Source organism: Myotis yumanensis, unplaced genomic scaffold (assembly GCF_028538775.1).
Source record: "Myotis yumanensis isolate MYYU_CA2020_CCGP unplaced genomic scaffold, mMyoYum1.0.hap1 SCAF_9, whole genome shotgun sequence".
Taxonomy (NCBI): domain Eukaryota; kingdom Metazoa; phylum Chordata; class Mammalia; order Chiroptera; family Vespertilionidae; genus Myotis; species Myotis yumanensis.
In genome coordinates, this window is record NW_027223760.1 from 12,316,635 (window position 1) to 12,344,073 (window position 27,439).

The 27,439-nt window shown below is 49.0% G+C and overlaps 1 long non-coding RNA gene across 5 annotated transcripts; it reads right to left on the reverse strand.

The window, feature by feature from the left end:
• Positions 1–747: 747 nt before the first annotated feature.
• LOC139016140 (uncharacterized) lies at positions 748–27,218 on the reverse strand. Of its 5 annotated transcripts, none has more exons than XR_011472621.1 (5): positions 26,357–27,215; positions 11,979–12,168; positions 8,028–8,098; positions 7,664–7,744; positions 748–1,298 (listed from the first exon to the last, which is right to left on the reverse strand). It is a non-coding gene; the product is annotated as an uncharacterized lncRNA (long non-coding RNA). The 5 variants fall into 5 exon arrangements; XR_011472620.1 differs by having other exon boundaries at positions 7,668–7,744; positions 26,357–27,213; XR_011472622.1 differs by lacking the exon at positions 748–1,298 and adding an exon at positions 6,404–7,053 and having other exon boundaries at positions 7,668–7,744.
• Between the last annotated feature and the right edge of the window lie 221 nt (positions 27,219–27,439).

A 27,439-nucleotide genomic window follows, 5' to 3' on the forward strand; every position in this document is an offset into this window, starting at 1 on the left:
TTTTCTAGCAACATGGATTTTGGAGCAGGCGGTCGTTTAAGCTGAAGCAATTATTTGGCAAGAAGACAAACAAGAAGGGGGAGCAGAAGGCACAGGAGCAGGAACCGTTCTTGAAAACGTAAATAATTGGGAACACTTAGAATTCTTATCTGAAACGAGGAAATAATGAATAGTTTAATTGTATCTTTCAAGAGTCAAAGCCTTGACCTTTGTCTTCTTCTTACTCCAGGGAGTGGAGTAAATTTGTTGATTCCTTAAGGATGGACATGTCCGAGTCTGCTTCTGACACAGGTGGAGAAACTAGCGCCTGATACCTTCACAGAGCAAGGCCATCTTCTGCCTAATTAAACATGTTTTGCAAATGTGTCAGTTCATAGCTACCTCTAGCCTTGATGTAAGGAATGAAAGTGTAAATAGTCAAGTATATATGCAAATAAGAAGGGCCATAGGCAAGAAAAGCAGGGCTGAAGCTGGAATCCCTGGGGAAGCCAATACTTCCTCAAGCAGCAGTGTGGTCCAAGGAGGTGAAGAGGTCTTCTCTCCCTTATTTCCCCAATACACTCAGTCCCTGAGAACTGGCAGACACCTCCTCTCCCAGGGGTATAGGGCAGTGGTGGGCAACCCCTGGCTCTCGTGCCAAACAGAGCACGCCAGTAACTTTTGCTGGCACGTGAAACCCTCTCTTATAATCTTCCTGTTAGGTTAGGTGGCTCAGGAGGCGGCGTAAGAAATAAAGAGTCGAGTGAATCAGAAAAGAAAAGGTTTATATCTGCATCCCCGGGAGACCCACGTACTCCAAAGACAGGGCACATGGATTCACACAACCGGGGGTGGGGGGGGGGGGGCGTGCTTTTTTTATACTGTGGTTGGGTGAGGGGCGGGGACCTGAGCTGAGGTATTTAGCTGAGGAAGTTTCAGCTGCAGAGGGTCAGCAAGGTATTCAGGAAGGAGTCAGTATCTGTGTGGGGGCCGTCAGGGAGAAGCCAGTATCTGTGTCTGGCATGCTGATCTGTGAGAAATTCCAGGGGAAGTCCATTGTGTCATCACATGACTGCATGTATCTGATCCTGGGCTCTCTCTGACCTAACATCCTGGCCTTTTGGTGATAGGGGATGCCGACTCATTCTGGCTACTTCCAGTTGACCAGGGACATGGGGGTGTGGGGGTTGTTTAAAGGCCAGGGTCAGGTAGAGGCAGGTCAGAGGGGAGCCGAGTGTAGGGATGAAGCAGGAGCTGGTTCACAGTCACCCGTGACATCTCCGAAATCCGGGAGCAGATGAACTTGAGGAGGCAGAGGGCTAGGAGAAAAAAGACACAGATGAGAATCAGGGGCCCTACCCTGGGTAGGACCCAGGTAGCTAAGGGGCTTTGGAACCAGCTGAAAGGAGAGTTGTCCTGGAAGTGTCCTGCATATAGTTCTTCACTCAGCTTAGTCAGGGTCTTTACGTTTTACTCCACTACTCCAGTCTCGTTGATGTAGCAGCAGCATTCTTCTTGAAGGAATATGCAGGTTCCTCCTCTTTCTGCACTCAGAAGGTCTAAGGCGCTCTGGTTCTGTAGGGCTACTTGGACTACTGATGTTATGTGTCGCAGTAGGGATGCTAAAGAAGCAGTAGTGGACTCCAGGGCTAACTGGAGCTTGTCATTAAAGTCCTGAGCCATGACCAGACTAATCCTGAGGACTCTCCCGCCCCCCCTCCCCGGCAAGGCCTATGGAGGTAGCTATACTCCAGTGACAGGGAGGAAGGCGGCCTAGCGGGCCCGGGGGCTGGATGGAGGGAGCAGCCAGGCGAGCTCCGACTCTCCATACAAGGTTAGTTGGGGAACTACCATGACCACGAAGCAAGGACTGGGGTCAGAGGAGTTTATGCAGTTGCTTAAGATGCCGTTGTACCAAAAGAAGGTACCCAGGCTGGCCTTGGTGAAACTGGATGGGATATAGTTCTGGGTGCAGTTCCAAGTGACTCGCCCTCCGATTACTGGATTACTGGTCTGGTAGCATATCCTTGGGGGCAGGGTGGGCTCTGGAGTTTCAGGTTCCCAAAGGGGAATACCAGCCACAGGAGGCTGACATTCACCTTTCCCTTGGGTTCTTGGAGAAGTCGTGAGTGGGATGGCAGCCAGCAAAGACCTTCGGAGAGAGGTGCATAGAAAGCAGTGCGAGACATTGGGCAGGGTGTGGGTCTCATTGAGGAATAGTAGGGTGTGTTGAATAAGTCGGAGCCAAGAAGACAGGACTTCTACTTGGGGGGAGTCAGGCAGCTTCCCTTTAAGGGACTGTTCGGCCTGTAGGATGCTGTTGGAGACCTGGACTTGGGCCTCTTGGGCCAGGTCATATTCCCAGGAGATGTAAATGGTCCCTGAAGGGGTTGAGCTCCAACTACTTAAGTATAGCTTTCCCACAACACCTGTAACGCATTGCTGGTCTCAGGGATCTCGGATTATGATGTGGAAGGCCCCCTTCTCCCCGATAAAGGAGCCACCCCTGTAGGCATCATTGACAACACAGTCTCTCCAGCGGCAACCCCCATAGGTGTCAACATCTTGATTACACCTGTCTGGGTCCTCTTGGTCATAAGCAAAACAGGCATAGGGTCAGCCACCATTGTATATTGACCGGATGTCACCCTGATCCCTGTCTGGCATCTGACCAGGGGGCAATCCTGAGATCCTACCTGCTGGGTGACTTGTTTGCCATTCTGGTGGTAAGTTTCATGGACCTTGAACCTCCACACATAAGCAGGTAGGGGTTGGTGTAGGTTGCTCAGGGCCAGGAGGAGAAGGAGGAGGGGGTGGGTGGCTGAGGCGGACTTTAGTGGGTCCCAACACCTCACATTTACAGAAGTCATGCTGCACCGGAGTCCTCTTGAGCCTGGAGAGGTGGTGCCACGATGGGTCACCGAGCAGCTTGGCTGCGGTGGGTGTTGTAAGGATCACGATGTGAGGTCCCGTCCACCTAGGCTCCAAGGCTTGTGGATGTAGGTTCCCAGGGGAGGGGGATCAGTAAGGAGACGGTGGTTGAGCAAGAAGGGTCTCCCATATAGGAGCTCAAAAGGACTTAAGAAGGCGGGGCTCCTTGGTGTAGCAGAGTTTGGTCAGGGCCATGGGCAGGAGGTCTGGCCAGGAGCTGTGAATTTCTAGAGAGAGTTTACTTAGATGGTCCAATTCATTGGAGTTGAATGGCTATGATGAGGGTTCGAGCCAGTGACAGACAAATCCAGCAGGATGTAGAAGAGGAGGGATTGATGTTGGAGAGTACATGGAAAGTTGTGTGATTGAGGGTGGGCATAGGAGTAGGTCCAGGGTTCATAAATAGAGAGTGACACTAGAGGATTTCCCATCCCAGACAGTAGAATTGATGACTCCCTCATCATACCATGTCCCTTTCACCTGAAAATATAAAAAACCTGAGCAAAATTGGAGGGTCCCTTGCCAGGTAAGAGCCTGTGAGGAATGATGGGTCATCCATCAGGTCCTGGATGGTGTCGCCAAATCTTCTTCAGGGATGGTGGGAGGCATTTGGTGAGCCTGAGAGAGGTAGGTATTGCAGTGAAAGTGAGAGGAAATGTTAGAATGTGCTGTTATCCAAGGGAAAAGAGAAAGGGACAGAGCAGTGGAAGCCAGGGATCTGGAGGTTGGAGAAAAGGCGGGGAGGGAGGGAGCAGGTCGTGCTGCATGTTTCCAGGCCTCTAGCAGCTTGGATTATAAAACTGCTGCATTTTTTCCTTTGGGAAGGGTGGAGCGGGATGGGGTGAGAAGGCGCTGAGGTCAGAGTAGTTCTCAGTTAAGAAAAGGGGACAGTCGTGGAGGAGATAAGGAGATCAGGTGTTCACAGCGAGACTGAGGTAGGCCACTGAGGTAGGCGAGACTGAGGTCTGGGACAACAGGGCCCCATAAGGGGCCTCGTGGCAGTGGATGGTCGGCATCCCTGTAAAGGGGGACAGGAGCAGGGAGTCTGAAGGGCAGAGTGGCCACTAGGATGGTGAGAATATCTCGTCCTAAAAGGGGCACGGGGCATGCTATCATCAAGGAGGCAGGGAAGGGGTCCAGTGGCCAGCGGGCAGGTGGATTTGCCATCAATACCCATGACCGAGATCTTGGAAGGATAAAGGGGCCCTAAAAAGGAGGGCAGGACAGAGAAGGTAGCCCCCATGTCGACCAGGAAGGTGACCTGTTGCCTTCAGTGCAGCCCTGGACTCGCGATGGTGGTGGGGGCCGTCGGGACTGGGCATCTTCAGTCTTCAGCCAGTCCCAGCATGGCCAGCGGTGGGTCATGACCTGGAAGGGTGGCCCCTCCACACTGGGGTGCAGAGGGCCTGCCACCTTTCCAGGGGAAGTCACTTTTCAAGTGGCAGCTTTGACCACACGCTGGGCAGGGCTTGGTTGGAGCCTGGGGCTGGGGGCACTGCATTGTCCAGTGGCCTTCATCTCTGCATTTGAAGCATTCTCCGGTGGCGTTCCTTTTGTTGCACCCCACTGCGAACAGCCCCCTTAGGGCCATGCGTGGCTGCCATTGACCTCAGGGCCAAAACCAAGGCGTGTCTGCAGATCTACCTTCTGTGAAAGGCAGGCCTGCCATTCTGACTGTGCCTGCTCCTCACGGGCATTAAGAACCTTCAAGGCCATTTTTCACTTGATCTCGGACCGGGGTATGAGGGAAGAGGCTGTTTTGGAGCTAACGTTCTCAGGATTTGGGCTTTCAGGGATAGGGGAGAAGGAAGCTGCTGGTTAAGAGGGTCTGAAGAGAGCCCAGCTGCAACCTCTCGCAAAGGGAACTGGCCGGCCACCTGTGAATTAAAGTGTTGGCAGTCATGAGGGAGGAGATTCGGTGGAGCGCACAGAGGAAGGCGGGCAATTAGAATTTACAGAGGGTACTGCATGGGGTCCAGGTTACTAGGCAGGCCCGTAAGGGGAGGGGAGAGAGCTGGAGAGGTGGCCTGGGTGGGCATGGGAGAGTTACCGGAATTCTTTGATGAACGCAGTGGGGTTGGCAGAGAAAGACACCAGCTGCTTCTCAATTGTAGTTAAAAGTCACAACCTCCCAGGGGCGGGGCAAAGGGGAGGAGAGATAGAAGGAAGGTGGAGCCTACAGACGTGTGTGTGTGTGTGTGTGTGTGTGTGTGTGTGTGTGTGTCCGTGTGCTCACGGACTGACCCTGCCTGAGGACGAGGGCGCAGTGCACACAGCGGTAGCGTGCAGGAGCGTGGGGTTGTTGTCCAGGCCTTTTGAGTTTTTGGCTTCCGTGGGGGCGGGTGGAAGAAGGGAGGCGGGGTCAGGAGGCTGCAGAGAAGGCGAGGCTGGAGGAGGGTCTGGCAGGGAGGAGGGGAGAGTGTGGATGGACAGGGGCACAGAAGCTGGTGGGAGAACAGGCGGCTTTTGCCAGGGGATGTTCTGGGTGGTCTCCAGTGTGGGGGGGGGGGGGGTGGGAGGACGCTGAGACGATGGCAGTGCCGTCGCCACCACACACACACAGCACATGAACCCACCCCCCCACGCTCCACAGACACCGCGGGCTCGGAGGCACGCAAGGCCGCTGGGCAGTGCAGGGACAGCCCAGAGGGAGGAGGAAGGACCAGGCGAGGAGAGACCGCAGAAGGAACTGTGGGGGGAAGAGATGGGGACACAGACTGGGTGGAGAGAGGGACTGAGAGAGAGAGACTTGGGCACATTTCCCAGTTCGCTGGCAGAAATTCCTGAGATCGGTGCGGATGGTAAAGTCAAGGTCCCGTTTTCAGACTGAGGCCATGCTACATTACAGAAATAGGACGCAGTTCCGGGGCAGGCATAGTGTTTAGCCAGATCGGTGAGCCGGCACCCTAGAGGTGTGCTCAGTCAGGTTTGGAATTTGGATTCCCCCTGTGCTTGATCCCGTGGCCTGTAGAGGGGCCAAAGCCTGGCGTCCCAGCAGTTTAACCCACGCTACGGAAGGACGATTGGGCCAGGAAATGTAGGCACGTCTCCACTACTTCCCTGGACCGGAGGAGCCTTCCTGGAAGGGTCCGGAAAGAGGCAATCTCTGACTCTGCCGCGTTTTATGGACAGAGATGCTGGCGGGCAGGTGGCCACCTGGGACCGGCACAGGGGTGGAATGGGACTCAGCGCTGATGTTGCCAAACTGGGAAAAGTTGCTGAACTGAAGAGATGAGGTCCTGATGGGTCCAGAGCTACAAGGAGGAAGAGGCAGGCACCCCAAGCTGCAGAGGGACGGCCAAATGAGGTGCTCACGTCACCCAGGTTTCAAGGCACCAAATGTTAGGTTAGGTGGCTCAGGAGGCAGCATAAGAAATAAAGATTCGAGTGAATCAGAAAAGAAAAGAGAAGGAAAGGTTTATTTCTGCATCCCCGGGAGACCCACGTACTCCAAAGACAGGGCACGTGGATTCACGCCAACAGGGAGGGGGGGCGCTTTTTTATACTGCGGTTGGGTGAGGGGCGGGGACATGAGCTGAGGTATCTAGCTGAGGAAGTTTCAGCTGCAGGGGGTCAGCAAGGTATTCAGGAAGGAGTCAGTATCTGTGTGGGGGCCATCAGGGAGAAGCCAGTATCTGTCTGGCACGCTGACATGTGAGAAATTCCCAGGGAAGCCCATTGTCTCATCACATGTCTTCATGTATCTGATCCTGGGCTCTCTCTGACCTAACACTTCCATTTACAATTTTTTTCTTAATATCGACTTTTTTATTTTTCAGGTAAGTTCAGTGTAGGTGCATCTTAGTTAAATAATTTTACATAAAAAGTTATCTTAAAGACCATAGACATGGATTGACGAGAGAGGGGAAGAGCAATGTCAATAGTGTCGAAAACGATCTATTGAGGACTTGAAATGCCATTGCAGAAAATTTTTTCTGTTTAAAAAACTGCAACAGCGTTACTCTCCATGTTTTCATCCACATGCACTTGTGAATCTTTGTGCTCAGTGATGAATTTTGTTAAGTCTCATAATAGGAGTAGCCTGATGGATGAAAGTAGTAGCTTGTGCATATTTCTGAAGGTCACGAAACATAAACCTGATGTAAAATCTCTGTCATCTATGATGCAGCAGCAAAAGTCCCACTGAAAATATCAAACGAAGTAATAAAGTTTTCTGTCGGACTATCAGTGCACATGTATACATTAAAAAATAAATGTATTTTTCATCATCATATACTGTGTTTTTGTCGCTCAAATGAATTTTATGATTTCTTCAAGGTTCTTCACATATGTACACCTTAAGAGATATCAAGTAGGTGTAACATGTTCTCAAAAAATTAGGGTTGGCACGCAGAAGAATTCTGAGTCAGAGATTTTGCTGGTTTTGGCACCCACTCACAAAAAGGAGCCCACCCTTGGTATAGGTTATTCTGGTGCTCTGTCCCTCTAGCTCACCAGTTATTTATAATACATTTGACCTCCTATCCATAGAGGATCATTCACTTTCTCCCCTCTCAACAGGCCTTGGGGTTCTCAGAATATTTGGGTCCCTGAGCCAATTTCCACCCCCTCCCCCCATCCCCCACACACAAGCCTTTAAGATCTTGCATAAATGTGTGCCCTGTCCTGGAATAGCAGGTTCTTCACTCTTAAAAGCTAGTGTAAAATTCACAGTAGGTTTTTGGTATTTTTTTTTAATTAAAAAAACTCCCAGCCCGGCCAGTGTTGCTCAGTTGATTCAATGTCGTCTCACCTACCAGGAGGTCCATGTTGAATTACTGCTCAGGACACATGTCAGGGTAGTAGGGGAGCATGTTTCTTTCCCTTCCTCTTTCTGAAATCAATAAAAATAATAAAGAATCAAAAGTCTTTTGAAAAACAAACCACAACAAAAAACCCTTCCTAACTGTTGGACAGCTATCAAGGAGTTTCTGGAGATAAAGAAGAATGTGTGAGCAGTAACTAACCAATTCTTTCCTCCTCAGGACTTTATTTCAGGAAACATACTGGTGGGGCCACTGCTCCATTCACTACCCTGCCTCAGCCTCTGTGAATCCCACTGGGGCTCATGTGTGTGCTCCTCCGCTCCCTCCAGCTCAGCCCAGCACCAAACCTACCTACTTCCTTCTGTGTCCAACACAGATCCTTCGACGCGTGATTCCAAGTGAATGTCCTGGTTCCTCTACTCCTGCAAAGAGAGGAGAGTCATTACTACATCACATTAAGTCAGTGAGAGTTAAATGCCTGAGTGAGTGTAAGAAATTCTGAGTGAACAAGATTGACCTCAATGACCACAGATAACTGCTGGTGGCTTAGCAATATGAGATGCAGAATGGTGCCAACCACACACAGGACAACAGCACAGCGTCCCCCAGTAAAGCAGTGGGGCTGGGAAACAGGCCAGCATGTTTTGTGGCAGAATAAAGCAAGGGAAAGGCAGAATTCATATTTATGTGTCTGTTTCTAGGAGGCCTTTTTCTGGAGAAAGCAGCCGCCTTGGCTAAGGGATACATTTAGACCTCTCAATGCCACATACAAGCAAAACATGGCACAGATGCTACATGACAAGGATTGTCTAATGAGGATGAGATTTTCTATAAGAATAAAGGGTAAATGGGGACAATTTGGAGTTCTTATCTGAAATGGTTAGGTGGGGTTCTAGGCAGAGTGCAAGGGCCTCCAGTTCCTATGTGGTTATTTGGTTTGCGGATGCTGTTCTCTTGGTGCCTGCCCAAGTGACCTCCCAAAGTTCCTTACTGAGAATGAAAGCAAGTGTTTTTCTCTGTGTTGTCCAGTGAGCCAGCAAATACATAGTGTGTTTAAGGCACATCTTGGGAATGGGGATCAGTGAGTGTGGGGAATCCAGGAGGTGAGGAACAACAAATGGGATCATCCTGGAGACTCATTTTCTGTCCCCTTTCAGTAGTTCACCAGATCGCTAGCTCAGCAGGTACCAGCAAGTAATGGAAAAATAGTCCCCTTTTCCAATGAGATAATTTCTTTCATCCAACAGCTTTCATGGTGGTGGCATAGATGTTCCTGCCTCACCTTTCCTATAAGCGTGATGCATTCCATGCAGGCTCCCTCTCCACAGGACCTGTAGCCATGGGACACATGGTCCTACTAAGTCTGGCCTAATCCCCTTCTATGGAAGCTTGGGGATTGAGTAAATTCTGTTACATTTTTTAAATTTTTTAAAAGATTTTCTTTAAATGTGAGAGAGAACAGAAAGAAGGAGAGAGGAACATCAATATGAGACCAAAACATCCCTTGCATGCCCTCTCTCGGGAATGGAGCCTGCAACCCAGGCGTGTGCCCTGACCATGAATCTAACTGACAACTTTGGGGTGTACAGGAGAACATACAAGCCTCAGAGCCACTCTGGCCAGGGCTATGTTATTCTGATTGGAAGTGTCCCCCCAAAACAACCAAACACTATATTGACACATGTGTCCTCTTTACATGCTGGCTTCAAGGAATTTTATACCCACAATAATCTATAGGTTGTTAGCATGGCTGATATACAGAGGAAGACTTGGGGCCTGGAGTCAAGTTCGCAACCATTACAAGGGCATCATTTGTTAACATATGAACAAGCTCAAAGGGTCTCAAGTCTGTCTCACTGAACCCCTGTATCACAGTGTATTGGGCGTTAATTTCTCCACATATGAACCTGTCTATATTTTAATATGGATTTGCGTGTATATACATAAACTTGGAAAGACACACAAAGACTGGTGATGTTAGGTGTTTTTGCTGAAGAAATTGGTTGGCTGTTGGACAGAAGTGGAAGAGTGACTTCTGTACTCTTTGCATTTTTCTTATTTAAAAATTGTGGTAAAATGCCCATACTATAATAGTGACCATCTTAACCCTTTCAAAAACTATATTTTTATTGATTTCAGAGAGGAATGGAGAGGGAGAGATAGAAACATCAATGAAGTGAGAATCAGTGATTGGCTGCCTCCTGCACACCCCCTAGTGGGGATTGAGCCCACAACCCAGGCATGTGTCCTGACTGAACATTGAACTGTAACCTTCTGATTCATAGATTGACTTTCAACTACTGAGCCACACTGACCCAGCCCATCTTAAAAATCTTTTAGTGTACACGTCTGTGACATTAGGTACATTCACAGTGTTGTGCAATGATCACCACCATCCATCCCCAGAACATTTTCATCTTACAAAACTGAAACTCTACCGATGCCTGCTCTCCAGCCCCTGGCAACCACCACTCTCCTTTCTAGTCCTGTGAATTCGACCACTCTGACACCTTATACAAATGGGATCTTACGGTATTTGCCTTTTTGTCGTTGACTTTCTTCACATAGCATAGTGTCCTCCAAGTTCATATTGTAACAAGTGGGAGCACTGAATAATATTCCAGTGTATATAGCATATTTTGTTTATCCTGTCCTCCCTTGTTACCTTTGCTTCTACCTTTTTGCTATTGTGAAGAATGTTGCTATGAATATACTTTTTTTTTAATTTGAGAGAGAGGGGAAAGGAGAAGGAGAGAGAGAGAAACATAGATGTGAGAGGAGAACATGGGTCGCATGCCCACTACCGGGGATCAAGCTTGCAACCCAGGTATATCCTCTGACCAGAAATCAAACCAACCACCTTCAGGTGCATGGTAGGACACCCAAGTCACAGAGCTACACCAGCCTGGGCTCTGTTGTTATTCTGATGGTTATTTCCTCCAAAAAAACAACAAAACAGTATATTGACACATTTGTCTTCTTTACATGCTGGGTTCAAGGAATTTTGTGCCCACAAACATCTATAGGTAGTTAGTGGGGCTAATATTATACAGAGGAAGACTTGGAGCTTGGACTCAAGTCCCCAACCATTACAAGGGCATCATTGGTTAATATTTGAGCTCAGAGAGTCTGAAGTCCGTCTCACTGAACCCCTGTATCACAGTGTATTAGGCCTCAGTTCCTCCTCATATGCACCTGTCTACATGTATGTATGGATTTGCTTGTATAGGCATTGATTCTGGAAAGATACACAAAGACTGGTGATGTTAGGTGTTTTGGGTGAAGGAATTGGATGGATGTTAAGACAGAAGTGGAAGGGTGACTTCTGTACTTTTTATGTTTTTACTAGAGGCCCAATGCATGAAAATTGTGGTAAAATGCACATACCCTAAAATTTACCATCTTAACCTTTTAAAAATATATTTTTATTGATTTCAGAGAGGAGTGGAGAGGAAGAGAGAGAGAGAGAGAGAAGAGGAAACATCAGTGAGAAAGAATCCTGATCGGCTGCCTCCTGCACACCTCCTACTTGGGATTGAACCTAGGTATGTGCCCTGACTGGTAACAAAAGGTATTTGCTACAAAGCTGGAGCACATTCTGGGGAAATAGCCTAGAGACTTCAGAAACAAAAGTATCTAACATAGATTCTTTAGTTGCTTGTGTTGTTATGTAGCAAAATCTTTCATTTCTGCAAATTTAGCAGGGTATGGAATGTAAATATATAAAACTGTATGGGGTTTTTCCAGGCTAATATGCAAACTGTCTCCTCCGGAGTTCGACTGGGAGACCGTAAGTTCGATGGCTCAGTATGATGTGCGCTACAACCAGGGGGCAGCATGGAAGGAAGGAAGGTCCCACCTGGCAGCCAGGGGAGGGAGGCCCTCCCCACCCACCCCGCCCCCCTGCAACTCTCCCCCCCTTCTTCCCTTCTCCCCCTTCCCCCCAGCATCTGCTAGGCAGCCTACCCATGCACGACTTTCATGTACTGGGCCTCTAGTATAAATAAATAAATAGTATGTCTCCAAATTAATATTAAAAGGCAAATACTCATAACAGCAACAGGGAGGCATCAGTCTGGACAGCATGCACATTTCCCTCTAGAGCAGTGATTCTCTACCTTCCTAATGCCGAAACCCTTTAATACAGTTCCTCATGTTGTGGTGACCCCCAATCATAAAATTATTTTCGTTGCTACTTCCTAACTGTAATTTTGCTAAGGTTATGAATCATAATGTAAATATCTGATATGCAGGATGTATTTTCATTGCATAGTGATTAATCACAAAACAAGATGTAATTACATATGTGTTTTCCGATGGTCTTAGGTGACCCCTGTGAAAGGGTCCTTCAACCCCCAGTTTGAGAACCGCTGCTTTAGTGCATCAGTGAGGCTCATTCAGTTCTAGGCTCCTGGGAGGTGCAGCTCAGGTGACCACGCTGCTCCAGGCCTGTGGTACCTGTTGCTTGTCAACCATGGGTTCCAGCAGTCACCTAGAAAATTGGAGGATAGGACTTAGGGCTTCAAGACTGTCCAGAGTGAGGCCCCAGCAATTCCCTAGGGCCTCATTCCTGCCCGCACCAGGCGGCCAGCTTCAACTTGAATGGACACTGGGACAGGACACCCAAGCAGCGCTGGCCCCGCCCCCTCCCACCTGCCAGTCCACCCAGGCAGCGCTGGCCCCGCCCCCTCCCACCTGCCAATCCACCCAGGCAGCGCTGGCCCCGCCCCCTCCCACCTGCCAGTCCACCCAGGCAGCGCTGGCCCCGCCCCCTCCCACCTGCCAGTCCACCCAGGCAGCCCTGGCCCCGCCCCCTCCCACCTGCCAGTCCACCCAGGCAGCGCTGGCCCCGCCCCCACCCACGTGAGGACCCATCTAGGGTTCTGCTCTCCTGGTGGCACTTCCGCTCCCCTGGCGGCGCTTCCCGGCAGGACCAGGTGGCTGAGGTGGGGGCCTAGATGATTCGGGGCGGGGGGGGGGGCGGCGGGGGCAGCAGTAACCCCAGGTAGCAGCCGCCAGCTCCTTTCCCACCTCTCCCGAACCGACCCCCAGCGCCTGGGGCCATAAGGGGCTCCCTGGCTCAGACCCAATGCTGTGTGGTGTACGTTGACCACGAAGGAGAAGAGGACGACGAAGCCGGGAAGCAGAGGAGGCCCTGGATTCCGAGGACGCCAAGGAAGAGGACAGCGCAGCCAGTGGCTGCAGGGAAAGCGGCTAAAGGAGGCACAGCGCCTACAGGTACCCACCCAGTCCATGGCTGCGGGCTCCTGCCCGCCTCCTCTGCCCTCACCCGAGCTCTCCCAAACCCGAACCCCAACCTCCACTCCCCTGACTGAGGGGAAATGACAGGGCACATCGAGTGACACTCACACACAACAGAAACACACACAGCACAACAGAACAGCACACCTACATCTACTCTCTCTTACTGGCTTCCTTTACTCAGATGATTACTTTAAGACTAGAGGCCTCATGCACGAAATTTGTGCACTGGAGTGGGGTCTCTCAGCCCAGCTCTCGGGGGAAGCCCAACTGATGGCTCCCTGTAGGAAGCTGGCCTAAGCCAGCACTCAGACATCCTTAGCACTGCTTTGGATGCAGATGAGGCTGCAGCCACCACCATTGCACTCACCAGCCATGAGCCCAGCTTCTGGCTGAGAGGCGCTCCCCCTGTGCCAGCAACTGACCACCAGGGGCCAGTTCCTGTGTTTAGCGTCTACCCTCTGGTGGTCAGTGTGCATCATAGTGACCAGTCATTTCGTCATTCAGTCGTTTTGCATATTAGCCTTTTATTATGCAGGATTAGTCCATCTTGTTTTGCATATCAATAATTCATTTTTATTGCTGAATAGTATTCCATTAATAATGGATATATCAGTATATTTCAACACTGATGGCTATTTGAGTTGTTCCAATTTTTGACTTACAAATAAAGCTATTATGAATATTTATATACAAGTCTGTTTATGGAAATATACTTCTATTTCTCTTGGTAAATACCTGAAAGTGGAATGGCTGGGTCATACAGTAGGTGTCTGTTTAACCTTAAAAAAAACTATTTTCCAAGTAACTCCTTTGTCACTAATATAATTCTGTATGTTTCCATTTATAGTATCTTACCTAACCATTTGGCCTGCTGCCTCTGCCAATTTAAAAATCATATTGAGGTCTTGCCAAGACAGTGAAACTGCATTGTGAGACTGAATGTGTGACCAACACACCTTGTGATGAGTCTGAAATGCCCGATGATAGACTTTTTTATTTTATTTTATGTTTTCACTAGAGGCCCTGTGCACAAAATTGTGCACGGGCAGGGAGTCCCTCAGCTTGGCGTGCACCCTCTCCAATCCAGGACATCCCTCTTGCAATCCGGGACCACTGGCTCCTAACTGATCAAGTGCCTGCCTGCCCGATTGCTCCTACCCATTCTACCTGCCGTCCTGATCGCCCCTAACTGCCCTTCCCTGCTGGCCTGATTACTCCTGACTGCCTTTGCCTCATTCCCTGCCACCCTGGCTTTTTCTGGAAGATGTCCGGTCTGATTAGCATATTACCCTTTTATTAGTATAATTTCTTTATTTGTAATCAATGACGATACATTTTAAGCAAATAAAGTAACTGTATTATTTCTATTCATTTATTCAGAGTTCAACTCTAAATTATTAAGAACTACTCCTTGCTAAGAGTCTGATGAAGGGAAGGGTATTTCTATTAATGGGCACATCCTGTGTGTTGTGCTCTCTGCCGGGTGCTTTGCTTCCAAAAGAGAAATTGTTCATTAGTGTGTCACAGTTTGTAAACTCTTTTGTATGCATTAGGTTTCAATTGCCCTTTGCAGAGTAGACAGATGAAGATACATTTTTATTTTGTTTGTTTTTGCAAGTTTATGAAAAGAGTACAAATGATGCTGTTTTATGTAAGTTTTATTTGGAACCTGACAGTTTTTGGATCCATCACCAGAAGCTGCTACCCAGCCCTTCTATGGCATGGGAGGGCTCTTTCTTTTTAGACTGTCCAACTCTGAACTTGCTCTGAAGCACAAGGTTTTCTATCCACCAAACAGTCGTGTGCTTTTAAGTATTTTTCTATACATTAGGTTTATTGGCAGCTACTTGATAACTTCCCAAATGTGTTTTCATGCCCAGATAGCTTAAATACAGGTTTCCATCATGACCTGGGGCACATCAGAAATAATACTGCTGTGCTACTTACATGAAGTCAGTTTAGCTTCTTTTTCAAAACAATGTTTTGACCAATTATATTACTCCCTTCTGCCCCAACAGTGGGCAGAATAGGCATTTTAATCTGCTTTTAAGGTGAGTAAAAACAAGATCAGAAAGGGCTAAGAGCTGTCACCTAGAGCCCAGGTCTCCAGCTCCCAGTTTTGGACTTTCCACAAGACCATCCATGCTCCTCTTTCCCCGAACATTACCCCCTTCTCTGACCCTTATCATCACCAGCAACACTTTCAATTCTTCTGGAAAATAAACCCAGCTGCTCAATGGTACACTTGACCTTCACACAGTCAGAATCTTTAGATGGTTCCCTAAGTAAAGCTGAAAATATAAGAAATTACATGAAATGATAGCAAAGTAGGCAACTGACAAAAGTTGTTTCTCCCGTTCTGTATTTTAGGACCCCAAAAATTTTTTCATAGATCTATTGAACACTAGAGGTTCAGTGCATGAAATTTGCACATGAGGGATCCCCTCAGCCCAGCCTGCACCCTCTCCAATCCGGGACCACTTGGAGGATGTCTGACTCACAATATGGGACCACTGGCTCCTAACTCCTCATCTGCCTGCCTGCCTGCCTGTCTGATCAGCCCTAACTGCCCCCCCTGCTGGCCAAGTCACCCACAACTGCCCCTCCTGCCAGCCTAGTTGCCCCCAACTGCTCTTCCCCTGCCAGCCTGGTTGCCCCTAACTGCCGCTGTGCTGGCCTGGTCACCACTTACTGCCCCCCACCACCACCCCGTTCCGGCCTGGTTGCCCACAACTGCCCCCCCCCCCCACCACCGTGGGTCTCGTTGCCCCATGCACCATGCTGCTTGGTTGTTTGGTCACCCCTCACTAACTCCCTGTGGGCCTGGTCACCGCATGCAGCCTGCTGCTCGATCATTTGGTTGCCCCTCACTAATCCCCCTGCCACCCTAGTTGCCTCACACAGCCTGTTTGGTTGCCTGTTCAGTTGCGATGGTTGCTTAGGCTTTTATATATATAGGAGATTCTACAGTGGTACACAACCTGGCAAGTCTGTTAACGTACATCCCGAGTACCTGCCTAAATCTTAAGCATAGAGTGAGGGTAGACATATTGTTTTTTCTGTATAGAGCCATCTGTTATGGGGCTGGCATATGTGAAGGCAGGGCCCAAGTGAGGAATAGGTGAGTTAGTGCAGAAGGGTGGGTCCAGATGAGGACGTGTTAGCCGTGGGTGTTAATCGTGGTCATCTGTGATGGTAGCAAGAACACAAGCATCCTGAAGAGTGGAGAGAGGAAGGCTCAGGCCCCCTCTGCATCTGAAGCAGGACAGGATGGGTGCGTGAATGTGAGTTCACAGTAGATCTGCAGAGTGTCTAACTGAGTGGGTCTTCCAGCCCTGGCTTTCCTCCAGTAACTGGCTGTTGGCCCTTGGGGCCCAATGGTATAGTCCTAAATATAGTCACCATATGTCATGCTAGGGAATGATCTACGTAACCACTTTAAAAAAAGAGACAGTTTCTCCTTTTGTTGTGTCAACAATCATAGATGTAAGTTGGGGTTTATTTTTCTCCTCTCCAAATGGCACTCAAATATTTGCTGAGTCCCTATATATTGGACTGGGATGTAGGCTCTGGACTGACAAATAGCTGTCCCGTGAGTCTTTCAATATCAGATGTGATTTCTTCTTTTTTGACAGATGAAGAACTCCTATTAGAAGGAACTGTCATCAAAGCATTACAAGGCCGACAGAACACCTGCACTGAGCTGACCATTGAGCCAGAGAGGGCATCCTCTATCAAAAATAGCTACACTTCCTCATTTCTTATGAGTGAGCTGCTAGACTCTAATAAATTCCTGAATGAATCTCCAGAGTGAACCCCATCCTCAAGCATATTAATAAAGCACTAGTGTCTCAGTTCATGAAATTCGTGTGTGTGTGTGTGGGGGGGAGGGGTTGTCCCTCAGCCTGTCATGCATCCTCTCCAATCTGGGACACCTCGGGGGATGTCGGACATACCTCTCACAATCCGGGACCGCTGGCTCCTAACCACTCACCTGCCTGCCTGCCTGATTGCCTCTAACCGCTTCTGCCTGCCCGCCTGATTGCACCCTAACCGCTCCCCTGCCAGCCCAATTGATGTCTAACTGCTGCCCTGACAGCCTGATCGCCCCCAGCTGCCCTCCCCTGCCGGCCCAATCGCCCCCAGCTGCCCTCTGCTATAGCGACCCGCCTCCTCCACTGGGATCCGCCTACTTTACTTGAGGTGGCGGAGATGCCCATACTGGCCTCTTCCGCACCATGTGGAGCAATGGGACCCCTAGGCCTCACCACATGGAGCGGCCACTGGGCACCGCCTGCGTGGTGCATGTGGCCATCTTGTGGTGGCCATCTTGTGATGATGTCGCATGCAAGGTCGTGAGGACCACCTAGGCCAGGGGTGGGCAACCCCTGACACGGATGCCATGTTTGGCTGAACCATATGTTTGGCAGCAAGAAACGCAAGAAGGGGGAGTGGAAGTCTCAGGAGGAGGAATTGTTCCTAAAAACGTAAGTAATTGGGAACACTTAGAGTTCTTATCTAAAATGAGGAAATAATGAATAGTTATAATGAGTTATAATAATGAGTAACTTTTGCTGGCACGTGAGACCCTCTGTTATAAGCTTCCATTTACAATTTTTTTTCTTAATATCGACTTTATTACTTTTCAGATAAATTCAGTGTGGGTACATCTTAGATAAATAAATAACTTTACATAACAAGTTATCGTAAAGACCATAGACATGGATTGACAAGAGAGGGGGAGAGCAATTTCTATGCCTCTGCCTTAACTCTCTCTTCCTTCCTAGATCCGACTAGTGTTTTGGTTTCATCCACATACACTTGTGAATCTTTCTTCTCAGTGATGAATTTTGTTAAGTCTCATAATAGGAGTAGCCTGACGGATGAAAGTAGTAGCTCGTGCATATCTCTGAAGGTCACAAAATATAAACCTGATGTAATTTCTCTGTCATCAGTGATGCAGCAGCAAAAGTCCCACTGATAATATCAAATGGAGTCATAAAGTTTTCTGTTGGACTAGCAGTGTACATGTATACATTAAAAAATACATGTATTTTTCATCATCATATACTGTGTTTTTGTCGCTCAAATGAATTTTATTATTTCTTCAAATTTCTTTTTTTTTAAATGTATTGATTTTTTACAGGGAGGAAGGGAGAGGGATAGAGAGTTAGAAACATCGATGAGTGAGAAACCTTGATCAGCTGCCTCCTGCACACCCCCCACTGGGGATGTGCCTGCAACCGAGGCACATGCCCTTGACCAGAATCGAACCCGGGACTCTTTGGTCCACAGGCCATCGCTCTAGCCACTGAGCCAAATCGGTCAGGTCTCTTCAAGTTTCTTCACATATGTACACCTTAAGAGATATCAAGTAGGCCTAACATGTTCTCAAAAAATTAGGGTTGGCACGCAGAAGAATTTTGAGTCAGAGATTTTGCTGGTTTGGGCATGCACTCACAAAAAGGCTGCCCACCCTTGACCTAGGCTTTTATTAGTATAGTTAATAAAGCATGTATTTGAAATGTATCAATTCATAGCTAACTCTAGCCTTGAGGTAAGGAATTATAGTGTAAATAGTCAAGTATTTATATGCAAATAACAAGGGCCATAGGCAAGACAAACAGGGCTGAAGCTGGAATCCCTGGGGAAGACATTACTTCCTCAAGCAGCAGTGTGGTCCAACCAGGTGAAGAGGTCTTCTCTCCCTTGTTTCCCCAAGACACTCAGTCCCTGAGAACTGGCAGACACCTCCTCCCCCAGGGGTATAGGCTACTCAGGTGCTCTGTCCCCCTGGCTCACCAGTTATTTATAACATATTTAACCTATCTGTACCGGATCATTCACTTTCGCCCCTCTCAACAGATCTTGGGGTTGTCAGAATATTTGGGTCCCTGAGCCTATTTGTCCCCCAAGCTTTTAAGATCATACACAAATGTGTGCCCTGTCCTGGTGTAGCAGGATCTTCACCCTTAAAAGCTAGTGTAAAATTCTCAGTAGGTTTTGGTATTTTTTTTAAATTAAACTCCCAGCCCAGCTGGTGTGGCTCAGTTGATTCAATGTTGTATCGTTTACCAGGAGTCCATGGTTGGATTACTGGTCAGGGCACATGTCAGGGTAGTAGGGGAGCATGTTTCTTTCCCTTCTTCTCTCTGAAATCAATAAAAATAATAAAGAATCAAAAGTCTTTTGAAAAACAAACCACAACAGAAACCCCTCTAACCTGTTGGATAGCTACCAGGGAATTGCTGAAGATACAGGGTAAAGAAAAATGTGTGAGCAGTAACCATCCAACTTCCTTCTGTATCCAACACAGATCCTTGGCTGCATGACACCTAGTGATAATGGTTCCTCCACTCTTGCAAAGAGAGGAGAGTCATTACGAAATCACATTAAGTCATGAGATTTAAATGCCTGTGTAAGTAAAAGAAATTCTGAGTGAACAAGATTTAATAATTGACCTAAATGACCACAGATAAATGCTGCTGGCTTAACAATCTGAGATGCAGAATGGTACCAACCACAAACAGGACAATAGCACAGCGTCCCCCAGTAGAGCAGTGGGAATGGGAAACAGCCCAGCATGTTTTGTGGCAGGAGAAAGCAGGAGAAATGCAGATTTCATATTTATGTGTCTTTTTCTAGGAGGGCCTATGCTGGAGAAAGTGGCCGCCTTGGCTAAGGGATACATTTAGACCTCTCAACGCCACATATAAGCAAAACATGGCACAGAAGCTATACAACAAGGATTGTCTAATGAGGATGAGATTTTCAATATGAATAAAGGGTAAATGAATAGGGACAATTTGGAATTCTTATCTGAAGTGGTTAGGTGGGGTTCTAGGCAGAGTGCAAGGGCCTCCAGTTCCTACGTGGTTAATTAGTTTGCTGATGTTGTTCTCTTGATGCCTGCCTAAGTTACCTCCCAAAGTTCCTTACTGAGAATGAAAGCAAGTGTTTTTCTCTGGGTTGACCAATGACCAAGAAAATACATAGTGTGTTTAAGGCACAGCCTGGGAATGGGGATCAGTGAGGTGTGGGGAATCCAGGAGGTAGGAGAAACAAATGGGATCGTCCTGGGGACTCATTTCCCATCCCCTTTCAGTAGCTCACCAGATCGCTAGCTCAGCAGGTACCAGCACGTAATGGAAAAAGAGCCCCCTGTTCTGATGAGATAATTTTTTTTCATCCAACAGCTTTCATGGTGGTGGTATAGATGTCCCTGCCTCACCTTCCCTATAAGTGTGATGCATTCCATGCAGGCTCCCTCTCCACAGGACCTGTAGCCATGCGACACATGGTCCAACTAAGTCTGGCCTAATCCCCTTCTATGGAAACATAGGGATTGAGTAAATTCTGCTTTGTTCTTTTAAATTGCTTAAAAGATATGTGAAAAATGTGAGAGCGATAAGGGAAAGAAGAGGGAGAAAGAAACATCAACATGAGAGCAATACATTGATTGCATGGCCCCAGCCACGTATTGAGCCTGCAACCCAGGCGTTTGCCCTGACCAGGAATCCAACATACAACTTTTTGAGTACAGGAGAACATACAAGCCCCAGAGCCACTCTGGCCAGGGCTCTGTTATTTTGATTGGAAGTCCCTCTTCCCCCAAATAACCCACACTATATTGACACATGTGTCCTCTTTACATGCTGGGTTCAAGGAATTTTATGCCCACAAAAATCTATAGGATGTTAGTGTGCTAGGGTGAGGGACTGCGCCATGGAAGGGTTACAGAATGTTACAGAATGTGCTGGGAGGGGGGACTGATGTATGGAGAAGGATTGTGTTGCCAGGATATGAGGATTGTGTATGTGCTGGGAGGGGGGACTGACGTATGGAGAAGGATTGTGTTGCCAGGATATGAGGATTGTGTATGTGCTGGAAGGAGGGACTGATGAATGGAGGGGAGTTGCAGGGTTAGGAACCATGGAAGAAAAATTGCTAGATTGTCTTAGACCAGCCAGGTGTGACTCTGTTTACCCCCCCTTTGTGCTTATGAACTTTCTGTGAGCTTCTAAGGTAACACTGTTTTGTTATAAAAATCATAATGCACACTTGCTCTTTGCCACATGCCGCGAGGCTTCCCAGAGGGGGAAGGTACGGGCTGTGGTCAGCTGGCCAGCTTAATAAACGGCTTTCAAATTTAAATTCTGAGTCGGTGGTCTATCTCGTTGAGCCAACCCATAACATTTGGAGGCCCGCAGCGAGATACCCGGCAGGGAGGAGAGGGACCCCTTATTTAGGGCTGGAGGCTCTCCCCCGGTAGGGAGGAGAGGGACCCCTTATTTAAGGCAGGAGGCTCTCCCCCGGCAGGGGTGAGAGGGACCCCTTGTTTAGGGCAGGAGGCTCTCCCCTGGAAGGGAGGAGAGGGACCCCCTATTCAAGGCAGGAGGCTCTCCCCCACTGGTCGCCGGGCACTCAGCGAGATACCCCACACCTGTGGAGAATGATTACCAAGGAGGCCTCCAGTCCACCCAAAACTTTCAATTCGGAAACCGAGCCACCTGGACTCTCGAGAGAAGTAAGGACCAGTCGTTAAACAGGAATTGGGACGTCCCACGGAAGGACCTATACGGAGGGCTGGACGCAGCGGTACTCCTGGTCCTGACCCGCGGCCACGACGGTGGCCGGGGTCCCTGGTTCGTGCGGCTGTAGGCTGCACTGGGTTTGTCTGTCTGGTATTTGTTTGTCTTGGTATTTGTTGTCAAAAAGTTGTCTGCTTCTGTGTATACCCTGCTGCAATGTTTTTTGAAAATTTTCAGGACTTCAAGGAGCAAGCTGCAGGTTCCGGGCAACCTTAGGTTGCATTTGGCTGATTTATTTTGTCTTTGTTCTTTGTTGTCTTTGTCTTTGTCAAATGGGATAGGGTCAGTCATCTTTGTCGACCCCCTATTAGTCAGGTCCACTCCGGGTGAGTGGAAGGGGAGCTTGATCACCTCCCGGGAAGCTATAGAGCTCCCTCAGGAATCAGGAAATTGTTAGGAATTGGGTGGATTGTTTAAACTCTGAGTGAATGTCTGGTGAAAGTGTGTGAGTGTGGAGGGAGGGGGCCTGCCCTCTCCTCTCCTTTATGTGGCTCCACGACTTGGGTTACGGAGTCCGAGTGGGCCCCAACCTGCGGTTCCGCGATTTGTCATATGGCATAACGGTGACTCACCCCCACATGGAGGTGACCAGGCCCGGGGTTTATACGGGTGCACCTTAGCTACTACGAATCTAAGCTCCCAAGGGACGCGGCCAGGCGGGCACCTGTGTGAGGATCTGTGAAAACAGGTCACCCCTTCCCTTGTCTGTCTCTCGCCACCGGTCATCATGGGGTCGGGGCAAAGTTTGTTTGTGTGGGACTGGCCAAATTACTACAGAGAAGAGAGACTGGATACAGCTCCAGCCTGGGCTGGTCTATCAAGAAAGTGTAAATCATTACTGGTCTGTGTAAAGTAAGAGCTACTTTGATTTATTCTGCTTTCTGTTGATACGCTTGGCTGAACGTTTGGGCTGGCCCCTTAGCAGTCTGCAAAGTCTCGTGGCAGCTGCGAGAATTATTTTTCTCAGAGTCTTTTGTTCACTGTTAAGGAGAATCAGCTCACTTAGTTAATAAAGATTTCTGTCTATCAGCTGCTCTTACCTAGGTTGTAATTTACTGTATTAAACTGAAGTTCTAGGGTAGATTTAAAGGTTATAATGTTAATGCTTTTGATTTACAGCGATTCTGTGAATGGGAGTGCCCCACTTTCCAGGAGGGGTGGCCGGATGCAGGGTCTTTTGATCTGACCACTGCCTACCGGGTCCATTACGTCATACACGGCCGCCCAGGGCATCCTAATCAAATTCCTTATATTCAGGTTTGGGTTGACATATTGTCCAAGAAACCCCGGTAAATGAGGGCTTGCCTCCCAAGGGAAAAATTGGGACAGACAGACAATTCTTTTGGCCGGGCCCCAAGAAGGGAAAGGCTCCCCCGGTCCTTCAGGGAGAGCAGGAAGAGCCCATTAGCCGGCCGCCCCTATGGTTCCCAGGCGCCGGATCTGGGTGAGCCCTGGCCTCAAGCCCAGGCCACGCCACCAGCTCTTGACCGGGAGCCCCTGCCTCCCCTGATGCCAATTGTCTTCCCTCCACACCCACCGACGGGAGGGGCTTTGTCATCCTTCAACCCCTTCAGTCCGTCCCATACTAGACAGGGACAGCGTATGGAGGGAGAGAGAGAGGCGGGGGAAACTGCAGGACCCTGCAACATCTGCCAGTCCTGCAGTTCCTATGTTGCCACTATGGCAGGCAGGCCCTCTATAGATCTGGGGCCAAACAAGCAGCCCTCTGGGGAAGCAAGGCAGATCGAGACGCTATTTCTTAGCTCCAGACCAGATTGGGGAGTGAATGAACAAAGAAGGGGGGCTGGATGCCTGAGCTGCCTGCAGTGGCCCTGAAAAAAGAAGCAGCAGCAGCAGCGAAAAAATAGAGAACAGCAGAAATTTACCTGACACTAGAGCTGCCTCTCTGCTGCTGCCCAGTGAAAAGTGAGTGTTTTACAACAAGCAACACAAGACTTGGGCCTTTGGCTTGCAGGCTACAGCAGTTAAGCCAGAAGCCAGTGACTGGTACTAGCCTACCTACAACACCAGGAATAGAGCAGCAAGCCTGAGATCTATGAAAGCTGCAGATAGAGTTAGTAAAAGCTCCCTGCTTGCAAATGTACTGAAAGGGTTTAGTACCTGTTGCTGCTGGAAGAGGAGGGGCTGATATCCCCTTCCAGTGCACTCCCTTCAAAGAGGCCTGGTCGCTGTTCTGCCATAAAGGGGACTGGTGGGAAGACAAGGAAAGCAGGGCCCTGTAACTAATAAACAGAGTTAAGAAAAGGGCACTCTCCCTGGACCTGGGGGGAACAAAGCCATCAGGACTTTGAAATTCTCCAAGAGAGGAGAAGTCTGACACAGAGACTGGCCGAAAAATCACTGGGTTAGGAGGACCGGAGGCTGCATATTGAACTTATAGACTGCAATTTGCTAGGCAGACGTCCAAGCCCAGTTGTATAGGGATTAAGCTACCTGTGTACAGCAAAACAACTTTCTCCTGTGCCAGAATACATTTTAAGGAAATTGGACAAGCTGTATTTGTGGCTAGAAAGAACTGGCCTATGTGTAAACTGTCCTGGAAAAAGGCTATGTGGAATGAACCCAAAAAGTAAAAGGTGTCTAGCTGCCGAGAGGGCAGTTGCCCAGGTGGGCAAAAAAGAATACCCATTAAATTTTGGTCTCTATTGAGAGACAGTTGACAGTTAGCAACCTGTATACTGTCTTACAGGCCTGTGTGACCATGCCCATGTCAGGGGTGGCACAAAACCTCAACTGTAGGAAACTGGGGAAGGCCTGTCTAGAATAGAGGGGTTAATAAAGTGGTGAATACTAGCCCTCTGTTACAGGAATTACAGACCCTGTGAGGTCCTGTGACATATAAGACCCTGTAGGGAAATAAAGCTCCTTTAGTCCATTCTGAAAGAATAAATAAAAGACAGATTGAAGGCTGTGTTTCCCTCCAGGCAACCAAACTGGAACCCCTATAGTGACAGGGGAAAGGAGGCTCTCGATCGGTATCGCCAGACTCTATTAGGGGGCATCCGAGCTGCTGCTTGGAGACCCACAAACCTCTCTAAGGTGACAGAGACAGTCCAGGGGCCGAACCCTGATGCCCTGGAAAGTCGGAGGGCTATCAATGTTGCATTTGTTTCCCAGTCGGCCCCAAATATTAGGAAAAAATGACAAAAGTTAAAAGGCTTTGAGGGGAAATCAATCTCTAAGTTGGTTGAGGTGGCCCAGAAGGTTTTTGACAATCAGGAGGACCCGACAGCAGGTTTAAACACCCGGATGGCCAAGGTCCTCCTGGCCCTAAACGAGGAGGAAGGCCCAAGGGGCCGGAGAGACAACAAGGGCAAAGAAAAGCCTCGCGGAAGAAAAGGAGTCCAACCTAGGCTTGGGAAAAATCAATGTGCATTTTGCAGAAAGGAAGGACATTGGAAAAGGGAGTGCCCTGAACCTGCGGGGGAACCGACTCCCTCCCATGCTGGTGGAGGAGGTGGATTGGGGTTGTCTGAGCTCAGCTGGCCCCCAGGAGCCCAGAATAACCCCGACAGTGGGGGGCCAAAAGGTGGACTTCCTTGTGGAACTCATAGCACTCACTCAGGCCCTCTGGTAGAGAAAGAGAAAAAGAGTAAACATTTCAGCTTCCTGAAAACAGCTACCTTGAACCATGCCACACTCCTCCCTGACGAGAAGGCAGAGGCCCCTTTGCCTGACTGCGAGGAGACACTGACTACCCTCACTTCCCTCCGTGAGGACCTTGTGGACCAGCCCTGCAGGATCCGGATGAGACTCTCTACACGGACTACCGGAGCAGCTTCGCAGAGGAAGGTACCCGGTAGCGGGGGGCACATGAGGAGGAGCCAGGAGAGATCTAAGAAGCCCTGGTAAGCGCCCCGGCACTGGCCCTGCCAGTCCTACCCAGGGACTACAGGGATATATCTCCTCACACTGCCCTTACAGGAGGACACGGGAGCCACCTTAAAGAAGTCTCCTGACCTCAGGAGGAAAGGAAAAAGCTCCTGAGATACTTAACCACCTGGCAGCCATATAGGGGCCGAGGAATTGACTAAAAGACCAGTAGGGCTCCTAGAAGTTCTCATAGCCCTGCCAGCACAAAGGCTCCCAGAGAAGCCTACTCATCTGCCAGAGGAGCAGAGGCTAGCTGAGAAACTAAGGGCGCGGGAAGGAGAGGCTGAATGGCTAATTCTGCCAGATGGGAGGCCTATAATGCCAGAAGCCCTGGGGCGGACCATCACTTCCCAGACCCACCAGAGCACCCACCTGAGGGGAATGAAGCTATCAGAACTACTGGGAAGAGAATTTTACATCCCAGGGCTCCAGAAAATATCTCAAGAGTTGGCTAGAAGATGCCAAGTGTGTGCCCAGGTGAACCAAGGGCCCCTGTTGTGGCCGCGCCGGGACAGCGAATCCGAGGTCAGAACCCCGGAGAACACTGGGAAGTGAACTTCACCGAGATACCAGGAGGACAAGGAGGGTGTAAATACTTGCTGGTTTTCATTGATACCTTCTCTGGCTGGCCTGAGGCATACCCAACCAAGGCAGAGACAGCACAGGTAATAATTAGAAAACTCACTGAAATTGTCCCCTGGTTTAGCCTGCCACTATACATGGGGTCCGACGATGGCCTGGCGTTTATCGCCAATGTTACAATCCATAATTAAGTCCCTAAGAGTTAAATTGCATACAGGTAGAGAGAATAAATTGGATCTTAATGAAAACATTAACTAAGTTAAAATTAGAGACTGGCGAAAACTGGGTAAGTCTCCTTCCTTTTGCCCTCCTCAGAGCTAGGTGCACCCCGTATATAAAAGGACTCACCCCTTTTGAAATTATGTTTGGTAGGCCGCCACCTCTTCTTCCCTGCCTAAGGGAGGAAGAAATTGCCCAGCCGTCGACCCAAAGTTTGCTTAAGTCCTTACAGGCTTTGTAGAGCAGCGCCACGTCAGCACAACGGGTGGTGAGAGCCCTACCGGAGGAGGACGCACTGAGAACCAGTCCAACGCAGCCTGCCTTCTCTCCGGGTGACCTCGTCTGGGTGAAACGGCACGACCCTGGCAGCCTAGAACCTAGATGGGATGGACCCTACCAGGTGGTGCTGAGCACTCCAACTGCCATCAAAGTCGCAGGAAAGAGGCACTGGAAATTGTAACCCCGTCCTCCTCATGCCTCTCGCCTGGTGAACTGACCAATGGGAAGGAGAAAGACATAGGAACTAAGACTCTATGTCAGTGGCCGAGACCCTGGCCAATTCTTCACCATCAAATGCCAGACTCTTCCCCGGCGGCTTGACCCCTACATTGCCAAATGCCTCCTCAATTTCATAACGTAGAGGAGGGCGCTGAATCAAAGATTTGATTCGGGCATAAGACCAGTAGGGAATGTGCTAGGGTGAGGGACTGCGCCATGGAAGGGTTACAGAATGTTACAGAATGTGCTGGGAGGGGGGACTGACGTATGGAGAAGGATTGTGTTGCCAGGATATGAGGATTGTGTATGTGCTGGGAGGAGGGACTGATGAATGGAGGGGAGTTGCAGGGTTAGGAACCATGGAAGAAAAATTGCTAGATTGTCTTAGACCAGCCAGGTGTGACTCTGTTTACCCCCCCTTTGTGCTTATGAACTTTCTGTGAGCTTCTAAGGTAACACTGTTTTGTTATAAAAATCATAATGCACACTTGCTCTTTGCCACATGCCGCAAGGCTTCCCAGAGGGGGAAGGTACGGGCGGTGGTCAGCTGGCCAGCTTAATAAACGGCTTTCAAATTTAAATTCTGAGTCGGTGGTCTATCTTGTTGAGCCAACCCATAACATTAGCGTGGCTGATATTATACGGAGCAAGACTTAGAGCATGGAGTCAAGTCCCCAATCATTATAAGGGCATCATTCGTTAATATAAGAGCTC